Consider the following 12,066-nt stretch of genomic DNA (forward strand, 5'->3'; position numbering starts at 1 on the left):
TGTCTGATATATTAAGTTTCACCATATATTCGTGGGGATCTATTACAGTATATCGGCTAAGCATAAACAAACAAATACATATTTTACAGTGCACATGTATGCAAATGTTTGGTCTACTAGTAGGTTTTTTTTTTCATGTACTTCATATGTATAGGGGAAATTCAATATATATATACATGAATATGAAACACACATATATAAAACAGGAAGTCAAAGCTGAACTCAGACACAGTTTTACTGACCAATCACTGCTGAAGTGGCTCTGAGCAAACCTGAACCCTCTCAGACAAAAGCTGTGTGTCCATCCAGGCAGTAAACTGTATGTGCTTCTCCAACAAAAGGAGAGTCCTGCCCCCCTCCTCTCCTCCTCCTCCTCCTCCTCACCCCTCCTCCCCTATCCCTCCATCCATCCATCCCTCCCTCCCTCCCTCCAGAGGTCGGAGGTCAACTCAACAACTGGCAGCGGTCGTGCTCCTCTGACCTGCAGCTACTACAGCGAGGATCGTCTTACCCCCGAGAGTCCGGCTGCAGCTGTGACAAGAGCTGCAGCCTCAGTCCTGCTCTGCTCACAGACCAGATCCCAGATCCCAGATCCCAGATCCCAGATCCCAGATCCCAGATCCCAGATCCCAGATCCCAGATCCCAGATCCCAGACCTGGAGCTGGTTTTCAGACTTCGGTCCCTGTGTCTCCTCCTCAGCTGATCGTCAGGACTTTATCACACACAGAAACATCCTCCAGTCTCAAAACTGTCGAAGGAAACTCGAGCTGAAATCTCTACATAGATCCACAGACACCTGAAACCTCTAATGACTTTTATTGATCCACAACGAGCAGCAGGCCTGATCCACGTCGACTGGACTCTACTGAGCTCTGAGGAGAAAACAATAGAAACTGAAGTGTGTCTGTGTGTGTCCTGCAGATCTACACAACTGCAGCACTCAGTCACTTCAAAGAGAAGAAACAACTTTTTATGAATGGTCTTCTTATAAACACTAATGACAGTTGCAGTTATTTGTGTTGCGTTTAATGCTATTAGCCATGTAGTATGACTTTTCTATATGTATTTTGTCAGGTAAAATACAGACATAAAAGGGTGCTACTTTCAAATTAAAAGCGCAAATTAAAAGCGTACTCTACTGTGCTGACTCACTAATTCAAATCTGAAATAGTTCATAAATCACACTTATGTAGTGAACTCTTCCTGAAAGCAGCTGCTCTGCTCCTGTGATAAAAATTCTGCAAATTAGTGTAATTTGCTTGTTTACTTGCTGCTGCTGCCTCTTTTCATGTCATGTGTGGACTTATTTTCCACATGACTGTCCATGTGTGTAACGCTGCAACAGCACAACTGATCTCGGAGCAGTAGAGGATGAGTCAAAGCTTGATGACACATATGAGACAAAAGACAGACAATATTTAGCCTTTAATACATTTTTTCAGTGTGAGTTTGACACTTGATGATAGTTCTTTCATCCACTGAAAGTTTCTCTATTAATAGACATTTACAATAAATTCTGGTGAATGTACATCTCTGTCTTTTTGATTTATATTAGAGGTGAATGATCTGTGATTTTCGATTTATTTGTTTTCTTTTCTAGTGTATGCTTTATCCTTTATTGCAGTGACCATCGGTTTGGATTCGACATGTGGTCATCCCCTCTCATTCTTCCTATCCTGTCCAAAATATAACTTAATATTACAATTTTGGTGAAACTGGTCCCAGGTCCAGGTTGCAGCAGGTTCAGGTGAAGCTACAGGTTTCAGGTCATTAAGCACCGACTCTGTGATTCATTAACCTAAGAAGAAGAAGAAGAACCAGGTTTATCTCCTCCGTCCATCAGAGCAGAGCAGGACCAGAAGAACCTGATCCTCCAGCTCCACGTCCACAGATGTTCTGCCGACTTCTCCCTTATGTTCCTGCAGTTCCCCTTTCAAAGCAGCTGAGGACGGACAGGTGGAGGTGATCGAGACTTTGACGACTAACACCGTCACGGTAACAGTGACTCCATCCGTCAGTGAGTGTAAAGTGGAGCGTCTCTAAAACTGGAACCGCAGCAGGTGACTTCAATCTGACCACAGATCAGCTCAGAGTCTGCATCACCTGAGGGTCTCACCTCTGACACCTGCCTCATCTGCTGCCTTTAGTCCAGCAGGGAGGAGGGGTGTATGGGGGGGGGGGGTTATCAGTGATGGGTGGATCTTGAGGGGGGTGACATGAGGCCAACAGGGGGCCGAAGTGTGCCGCCTGGCAGCCAAAAGGCTGATCCTGAATGGGCAGGCAGGAGATCTGGCAAAGCTCCTTGGAAAATCCCATTAGGTTCCCCCCACCCTCCCCAAAAACCCCAAAAAAGGCACTTGTTGCCTTGACTGAGCCCCCCCCCCCCGCGCCCCCTTACCACCACCACCACCACCACCCGTCCACCCCCTGCGCCCCCGGCTACATCTCTGTCTCTTTGTCCACCGTGTCTTTTTCTAAGATTTTATCACATTAGTTCCACTGGGAGCTGGAAATCGGCTGTAATTGCGAGTTCTGTGATGCCGACAGGGCGGAGAGAGGAGTGGAGGAGTAGGGAGGTGGGGAAGGGGGGGTAAAAGGCTAAAGAAGGGGAAAAGTGAGGGGAGGAAGGGGGGAGACAGAGGGGGAGACGGAAAGAAGAGTTAAGACTTTGATGAGGATGAAAAAAATGACGAGGAGATGTGTGGTTTTAAGAGACGATGAAAGTGAAAACTGCATAGTCATTGTTCACTCGGAACTCAGATCTTTCCCAGTTGAAAACTCCGAATTCCGATTTCAAAGCATTTGAGATGCACCAGGTCAGAATAATCAAAAACGTGGCAGACCTGGACAAACTTTGCATTCAAAGTGCTTCACATCAGGCATAAAAACATTACAAAGGGCACAAAAGCAATTTTAAAAAGAAGGTTTTAATGTATTTTGGCATTTAAATGCATTTAATTGACTGTGTGGTTCTACACGGGTGCAGATTGTTGTGTGACGTCAGACAACTGATCCTTGGCGAAGTAGGGGTAGATTTTTTTCACCGACTTCACAAAGTCGGAGTTCCGATTTCAGGTGACGTTCGATTGAACTTTTTCAAGTCGGAGGTCAAAAAAGATCTGAGTTCTGATTTGTCTCGAATGCAGCATTAGAGACTAATGAGTTTTATTTAATTCTACAGTCAGAGCTGGGAATAAAAAGGTGGTAAGAAGTGGCAACAGATGCACAAATCAGTTCAACTCATTTAAAGGGGAACTCCCCAAGTCCGCTCTCTCCTCCTCTGTGTTGCAAACCCTCCTCTCCTCATTTGTTTACAACAAAGCCGGTGAGAAATCAATCCATGGAGCAGTGGATAAACAAGAGATTACGGGTTACGGGGCACATTTGTGTGGCGGTGCTGCAGAGACGAGAGCTGGGACAGCGGGTCGGAGGCTCTGATCTTACAAGGTTGGTTTTCAGCCAAGAGACGCTAGGTGGAAGGCAGAGAGCCTCCATTCTCCCTGGAACAAGTTACAAGTCATTGATTTAACCAGCACTAGGACTCTGGAGCTGGTTGATTAAGGTAAAAATGAAGCAGTTAGTTAAAGCAGAAGTAAGCGATATTTTTGTGTTAATATAAGTCTTAAATAGTTATATCTTCCGACAGCAATCACTTACATAGAGTGTTTGGACCGAAACACGGGTCTCTCAGTCACTCTGCTCTGCTCTGAGCCGAGGAGAAAACATTTCTCGTATCCTACAAGTTTTATCCAATGAGGAGAGAGAACGGCATGAAGGGCTGTGTGTGCAGCCAGAGCCATGTCTGGTGCAGCCAAGGCATGCGCCTGAATGTGGTGACGTAGGGACGAGGACCAATAGATCCATGACGAGGGCGGGGGCTGCTGCTAACTCCATCGGCTGACAAGACGTTATGGTGCGTTCAAGGCAACCCGTAACTTGTGTTTTTCCGACCTGTGAAGTCGTACCAGTTCGATCTGGTACAAGTTCACGGGTCGGAAGTTACGAGTGGCCGTTATAGTGACTTTCACAGGTAAAACAGGTCGGAAAAACACGAGTGGGTTGCCTGGAACGCTACAAAGTCGTAAGTCGTGACTTGAAGCTGTAATTTACGGTTTCAAAAGCCTGCCTGGAACGCAGCATTAGCCAAAACGACCGGATCGCTTACTTCTGCTTTAAGCTAAATATCCTGCATAGTTCCCCTTTAATGACACAAAAACATGACAAAGTCACTGACAACTAAAGCCTCGACTGGTAACAAGTATTAGGGCCGTTGTAGTGAGCTAGCTCGATGCTAATTTCAGCTAGCAGTAGTGGTTAGCATCCACCGCTAACACCGTCTTCCAGGCACGATCTGATATCACCAAGTAATCAACAGCCCAGGACTAACCCTAACCCTAGCCAGTTGGTTATAACAGCGCTCCTGGGCTGTTAACCTGTTCACGCAGGCCCCCTAGTGGTTGGGACGCCGGCGTCCCAAATCAATAACACACGAACGGCGTCCTTAATATAACGAAAAGTAGGCATGCTGTAATGAAAACTCCACCACAGACCTTTTAAGGACACTTTCAGCAACAGGTAGAAAAAAAAATGAAGCTTCTAGGTGCTACGGTTTTTTCACAGTCACTGAAAATGTCTCAAACAATATCAGACTACGGCAGCCCGCAAGCGACGTCACGTCAACAACGAAGGTGATTAAAACATATATGTACCATCTGTACACCTCTTCTTTCACCACCAAAAAATCATAAACTGTCATATAAACAAAAGCAAAGCACAAAAATGCAGTTTTTACCCCATCAAAGGTTTAAACCAGCCTGCTCACTCAGCACACACAAACCCGGAAGTCATTTTCGAGTGCCGAAAAAGACGGACAATAATCAATAATAGACCCACTAAAACACTGAATAAAATTACAAGCTTACCCTTTTTTAAAAGCTGAACATGTGCTCGAAAATAATCCATTGATTGATTTTATCCATCGTGACCAGATATTCCTCGGCGTTTTACGTAACTCCGCAGTTCTAATACTACTCGCATTCTCCGGCAGACTGCGCACCCGGTTTTGCGAGTCTCTCGTCGCCTGTCAATCAAAGTCACGGGGGTGAAAACTTTTTGGTCCAATAGCAGAGACTCTAAGGTGTGACCTGATATATAATGATCCCTGATTGGGCAAAGCTTAAGCCTGCACCCAGCTGGTTCATGTGGTTCCCTCTCCCCCTAGTGTCAACATGTAAGCAATACAAGTCGACACAAAAAGTGTGTTTTTACTGCCCCAAGTTTAATTAAAAATAATAATAAAAGACAAAATGAACTATTTCAAATGTCCTTGTTAATTTAAGCCATCACTGATGGTTGTGGGATGTTTACTTCTGGAGTTTTAAAGGAAAATAACAATATAATACAGGCGAAAATAGGTAAATTCATGTTTGGATGGGTTTTGGACACTAAATATTCATCCCCAGAAATAAAATTTTCAAATGGCATTTTACTTATGTAACTGGTGTTCCTAAAACCCATCAAGTGTGTGATTGGCCCCAATAGGTTATCTGTTGGAAAAAAAAAAATCTCACTAAAATCTTGCAGTGTGCATTTTAGCCAAATTGGACAATTTTGGACAGGTTTTGCACACTGTACATCGCCAAGGGACACTGTTTGGAAAAACTCTATAGTGCCTCAGTAGTTTTACATATCAACCTAAAATTTGGTACACATGTGGACAGGGAGTGTGTGAACCATATATGTAAAATTCAACCTGTTTTATAATTAGGATTTTGATATATCACCTTTTCACCAAAAATTTCAAACTCGTTTTTTTTTTTTTTCAAAAAAAAATAGCAATTCCAGAAGCCCATTTTTTTATGGAATGACTCAATTCAATATTTTATACATATAGATGTAAAGGGACAAAGGTTGTCTTTCATTTAAGCCATAAACCATAGTTGTGGGATTAGCACTTCTGTGGCTATTAAGCTTTAATTGCAGTGATACAAAAACAGGCGGAAATTGCCAAAAATGGCCTCTGCATGAAGAGGTTAATTACTTGGTGATATCAGATCATGCGTCTTCCCAGCTTACCACAACGGCATAACAACATAACACTGGAGGCTCCCGGTGTTGGTGATGGTCGGTTATCGGCCCACAGCTCCAGTGCTTCACTCAGACTGTATTTCCGTTCCTTTACGGTCCTGACAACTGCTGCTGTCAGGGACCGGAGGCTACACAGTTGAGCCTGAGAGGAGGGGCCCAGTTTCAATGTTTTGTTTACAAACTGCAACGAACAAAACTCCAGACTCTACCTTTAAACTTTTTTGAGAAAATGTTACCACTTTTTTTTTTTTAGAGAGAGAGATTTTACCAGTTTCTTCTACAATTTTTTCAAAACTTTTTTTTGGAGAAATTATACCACTTTTTTCGAGAAAATTTTACCACTTTTTGACCACAAAGTTTAAATTTCTGGGGGGGGGGGGATTTTTACCAGTTTCTTCTACAATTAAAAAAAAAACTTTTTTTGGAAGAAATTTTACTTCTTTTTCTAGAATTGTTTAAAGGTAGAAAAAGGAAATTGTATCAGTTTTTTTTCCCATAATTTCTCTACAATATTTCCAAAAATTCATGCCACTGTGCCTAATTTGAACGTACATTGACTAAAAAAGTAACGTTATTCAGTCTCAGAACAAACATTTGTGTTTGCTTCAAAATGTTGTCCAATGGGGCTCTGGCTGCTGCTCAGGTGAGATCAGTTCTACCTGATGACCTTTTGACCCCGCCCTCAGATTCCTGCAGGGAGGGCGGTTTGTGTTTTTATGGTTGGTGGTCAGTTATTAGGTTGTCATGGAGACGACCACAACAACAATAACATCTCTCTCTCTGTCTCTCTCTCTTTACAATCATTGTGAGGCTGCAGGAATATTTCTTCCTGTTGTCAGGCCGTGTGACCTCTGGCCTCTGACCGCTCCTCTGTTGGTGGCCTTGTGTTCATCTCATTTTACTGTTTAAGGATGTGACCGTGTGTGAGTGGTCAGACCGTACATATCTAATAATAACTGGAGTGTGTGTGTGTGTGTGTGTGTCTGTGTGTGTGTGTGTGTGTCATTATGAGTCCTCAGCGGAAACACAAAGAAATAAAACTCTTCAGTTTCTTGTGTTGAACTGTTGAACCTCTTTGTTCTCAACAATCAGAATAAATCAGTCGCTGCTTTTTGTTGAGTGTGAAAAGACTTCGCTAAACTCTGACACAAGGGGCTGTAAAAGCACACACACAAACACACACACTGTTTGACACACTTTGAGGAGGAGAGTCTGTTCTGATGTGGACCTCATAGTTTCAGAGCACTTGAAAACAAGATTTTTATAAACTCTACCTATTGTTTCAGTTTGAGAACTCTTATTGTTTGTACAGGTGAAAACTAAAGAGACACCTTTGAAAATGATGGAGTAGACACACGTGATCAGTTTTTTTGTCTTGGGCATGGACATGGAGAATGAAAGGTGTACCACCAGACTTTATCAACGTCACTGCAGCTGTCATCCAGTTTAACTCTGCATTTGAACTCTGCAGATCTTTGCTGTTCCTCATTGCAATATCTGCAGAGATGATATACTTCCTGTTTACAACAACTTGTGCTTCAGGTGTTTCACTGTGGATACAGATGGTTTCTTATGCAGCTAAAACGCGGTATCTTAAAATGAAATGAAGAGGTTTACCGGGGCAACAATGACAATGACAAAATTAACAGACAACTTACCTGTCATTCTGATTTAATAGTTCTCCACTATGTCTCATGAAACTTTTGGTTTTCTTATTTCTGATGTCAAACCAGGCCTGTGAAAACGTGTGGTAGCATGACAGTAGGGTGAGCATTTTAATTTTATATGATTTTTTTATAATTTTAATACAGAATGATCTCATGCGATACAAGATCATCTGGTATTATTATTAGTTTATTCATCATGTGCAATCATTTTTAGGCAATTCCTGTGTAATTACTGTTTCATGTCCGTGTAATAACAGATGCGCGTGGCTGAGCCCAAGGCCACATGGCATCAGTGCTCTCCAAGGGAGGCTGGGTGGCTGTAATAAATAAAACGTGGTTATCTTTAAGAAGACGACACTGCAAGACATTTTATATAATCTTTTATCATTTTTTATATATAATCTCTTTTATATAATATCAGTCTAACTCTAATGGAGGATGAAATGAGTGAGCAATAAGACACTTGTATGATGTGGAGGTGAGGAGAGAGGTTGTCTGTTTTCAAAACTTATAACTCATAATAAATGTGTCTCAGTCATCTCTGTTGTGTTGTGGGGCACTACAGGTGAATAGGGTAATCATTTTAACTAACAGATATCACCATGAAACTTCCCAAGTTTATCACTTACATTAAGACAAATATTTTTTGTATTACACGTTTTGTCAAATTGTATGTTTAAATATGTAAATGTGGCAATATCTAATGAAATATTTAATTTCCAGAACAAAAATCTGAACAATGGATACAGCCCCTTTAAAAATTATTGTTTTATTTTTTTGACATATTAGAGTCAGAGGTTTTTACAGAGGGGATTTTGGATATCTCTTTTTATCACTCTGTTAATGAGAAAATACTGTCACCAGCCCCCAAATTTCGCCATGTTATTAGGAATAAAATGTTGTATAGATCAGGCTTTTGATGATATATCAACAAACCCCTCTGTAAAGACCTTCAGAATATCGAGGCTATAGTCCTCACTGCAGGCGACCCTGGTTCGTATCCCGCGCCAAGTGGCCCTATCCTGCGTGTCACCCCCCCCTATCCTGTCCATTAAAGGCAAAAAAAAAGCTCCAAAAAATATATTAAGGTGCTGCTGAAGTGGAGATTTCGGGCTCAGAGTCTGAGGAAAAACTCACTTTGAGAAAACGGCCTTTAAAGACTTATACTGTAAAATTCCATAGATTGTTAATGTAAATCGTACTTTTGCAATTGGTTGCGGATACGGAGGAAATTACCATTTTTGGAGCCTACATCACTGTTCAGGAGAGAGAGAGCTTTACAATGATACCTGACATGACATGGGTCAGACAACAGGCACAGCACAGTATGTCACAGTAGCTGCTAACTTTTGGTGAATTTAGGAGAAATCTACTGATGAAAGAGACAAAATGAAGTAAAATAAAAACCTTAATGTGGATTTTCTACCATTTCTCTCAACTTTTCTGAAAGGAGACATGTTAAGGAAGAAAAATAGCCCAAAATATCAAAATTGTTTAGTGCATGAAATAACAGTATTTTTGCCTGTAGTGTCTCTCAGGGCCACCGTAGCACATGTTCTGGGATGGAAACAGTCCAGTTTAAGGACAGAAGGTGTGGGACCAGACTTTACTTTCATTTAGCTGCTTCCTCTGTTGTGTTTCATTGTCCTTTTCACTATATAATTTAACATCTGGTCGAGGTGATGCAGCATCGGCGTGACGTTGCCGACGCTGATCGCCACCGTCTCTGCAGGATAAAGAGCTAAAACAAAAGCGACCCGGCAGCGTCGTGTTTAGCTGTTTTTTTTATTATTATTTGCAGGTTCCTGCCGCCCGTCTCAGAGCCGCTGTCACTAATTGGTCCTGTGAAAACACACATACAATGAGGAGCGGTATCCTGAAGCGTCCTGCGAGGCGACCCCCATTCAGCCCAGATATGTAACTCGAGCCCGCCGTATTATTATTAGACCCAGAGAGCTCCAACCGCTAGTTAGAGCCCGGCCTCTGCGGTGCCACCTTCCAACCAGCTCCATTGTGTGGACGCTCCAAGGCTGAGATTATGTGGTCGGGTTAAAAAACAAGAGAAAGACCCTGAGCCACCACCCCCAACCCCCCCCCCCACCACCACCTCCGAGACCCCCACCACCCCCCGGCTCTCTGGGAACCTGTTTTAAATGGGCTCTATACAACGACGGGAGATGGTTTTACACATTAGGGAGCAGCTCAGTGAGCTGGTCAGGTTGCTGTGGTCACCTGGAGCCGGTGCCACCCAGCAGGACTCGCCCTTTCATCCTTTGTACCACAGAGCAGGAAGGGGAGGGGCTTTTATTTTTGCCATGCAGCTGGTAGAGACACTCCGTTCCCAGCTACACCCCCCCACCCACCACCTCCACCTCCACCTCCACCGCTCAGGATTACACCCACAACAACAAACCCAGGACTCACCTTCAGGTCTGGACCTCCCCCTGCAGTTCACCCCTAACCTTCATCATCATCATCATCATGTGTCTAGGTTGTTGCTTCCTTGCTTCCTCCCTGTCTTCCTTCCTGTCTCCTTCCTTTCTCCCTGGCATCCTTACCTCTCCCCTGTCATACCTCCTCTTTTCATCCACTTCACCCCAACCATCTTTCCCTCTTATCTCCTTTACCTCCTACATACTATATTTCCTTCACGTCTTCTTTGCATCCTCTTTTTTGCCAATCTTCTAGTTCATTATCTTTTTCAGATACTTTTGCAGTGGAGGTATGACAGAAAATGTGCAGAGAGAATGGGAGAAACGTGACATGATGACATGACACTTGAAAAAAACAAATTATTGCCTTAATCCGACTATAACTGGACAACTGAAGTGCATGTAAACGCGTTAGTCCGACTAATATTGGAGTTCTTTAACTCTGATTAAGACACCCAGATAATGCGATTGGAAATTGATTTTCTTCAGCATGTATTCGCCTTAATCAGACTGAAACTAGACAATGCATGTCCGCATCCTCCACAACAGTAGAGACAAGACAAAGTGGAGAGAAGCCGTCCGAACCCGGCCACGTAAAGAAAGAAAAGGCGTCAGCACCAAATCAGTGCATTGAAAAAGAGAGAGAGAGAGAGAGAGAGAGAGAGAGGAAGCCAGTGGACCGTCATTTGTATCCTACTCTCAGCCTGAACCCGGCCCACACCGGAGGGTCTGGTTGGGGACTGTAGTTGAGAATTTACTAAGCTTATTAAGTTGTTTATATTCAGTTTTTTACTCAGTGACAGAAAAGCCAACAGGAAAGGGGGCCGTATTAACCTGCTGAAACGACGCATATCGCCGCCTGAGGAGGAGACACTGTCGGTTATTCGATTTTCTCTGTTGCATGTAAACTGGGACAAGGACAGAAGTCCGACTGAGCGTACATTGCTGTGCATGTAAAAGAGTAAACGACTGTCCTGGTTTCACCCTAACCTGCAACATCATTGTCTACCTGCCAACCAGTCGTCATCTTCATGAGCTACAGCGATGACTTCAGGGCCCAAATGCTGCTGCCGCTGCACCGTCCACCACAGACTGAGGCACATCCCGGTTCCATGGTTTTACTCATCAATGGCAGCTTTTGTTTTCTGTCATTTGAAACAGTGCCGTGGAATTTGTGGAGTTTGTCATGAAACCATCTTACGTAAATAGTCACAACCGGCGATCTCCTGCACAACCACAGCTCCCCGACCTCCTCTTCCCCTCCTCACCTGGATCTGCAGTACTTTTATACACTATACTGCGACGCGATTGGCCGATTGCATGAATCAATATGTGTTCCTGATGAACACTGATGGTTCAGGTGAGGACTGGGCTCAGATCCATGAGTTCCTTCTTCTGCTCCTTCGCTGCTCCTCATTCTGTAACAGTCACTTAAAAGGCTTCGACACACTTGAAGCTTCTCAGTGTCCTTAGTGAGGAGTTAACAAGCTGACCCCCCCCCTCCACCAACACCACCACCAGCCCCCCCACCACCACACACACCCTGCCCCCTCTTGGTCTGAATGGATGGGAGTCTGTCGGTTGGAGTGCTCCCTCTTTATCCTCCATCCTTCCACTGATCAGTGGAGTGTGATGTCGGCAGGACGCCGCCCGCTCTGATTGTGTGGGACACTTTTTTTTATTGGATAAGTGGAGCAGCTTCCTTTGTGCCTTTGAGCCCGAGGTGGCCTGTCGGGCTCTTAATCACCGGCCCCTGTGAGGTGCGCCGCGTTCAGGGGGCAGCGGATAAAGGAGCGCCGCCTCATTCAGGCCGAGCTGTTGTTGCACCACCTCATTGTCCCTCTCCTCCGCACCTCGGCCGAGCAAGGTAAACAAATGG

This window comes from Trachurus trachurus (genome assembly GCF_905171665.1).
Source record: "Trachurus trachurus genome assembly, chromosome: 10".
NCBI classification, from domain to species: domain Eukaryota; kingdom Metazoa; phylum Chordata; class Actinopteri; order Carangiformes; family Carangidae; genus Trachurus; species Trachurus trachurus.